Source organism: Haliaeetus leucocephalus, unplaced genomic scaffold (assembly GCF_000737465.1).
Source record: "Haliaeetus leucocephalus isolate CR32 unplaced genomic scaffold, Haliaeetus_leucocephalus-4.0 Scaffold110, whole genome shotgun sequence".
NCBI lineage: Eukaryota > Metazoa > Chordata > Aves > Accipitriformes > Accipitridae > Haliaeetus > Haliaeetus leucocephalus.
In genome coordinates, this window is record NW_010972546.1 from 1,060,811 (window position 1) to 1,061,074 (window position 264).

A 264-nucleotide genomic window follows, 5' to 3' on the forward strand; every position below is an offset into this window, starting at 1 on the left:
GGGTGGCCTGAGGGGTGCTGAGGCCAGGGGTGAGGGGTGCCCCCCCCACACCCGGCGAGGGGAGTGTTTGTGCTGTGAAGAGGCTGCAGGGCTGTAGGTTTGGGTTTTGTACTGGAATAAACGCCGCGTGTTTTCCACCCTCCGGCTTTCCGGCTCCCTCTCTCCCAAGGGACCCAGGCGTCTGGCACCCCGACCCCCCCCATCTCTGCCAAGGGATCCACGCATCAGGCACCCCGACCCCCCCGTCTCCACCAAGGGACCCAG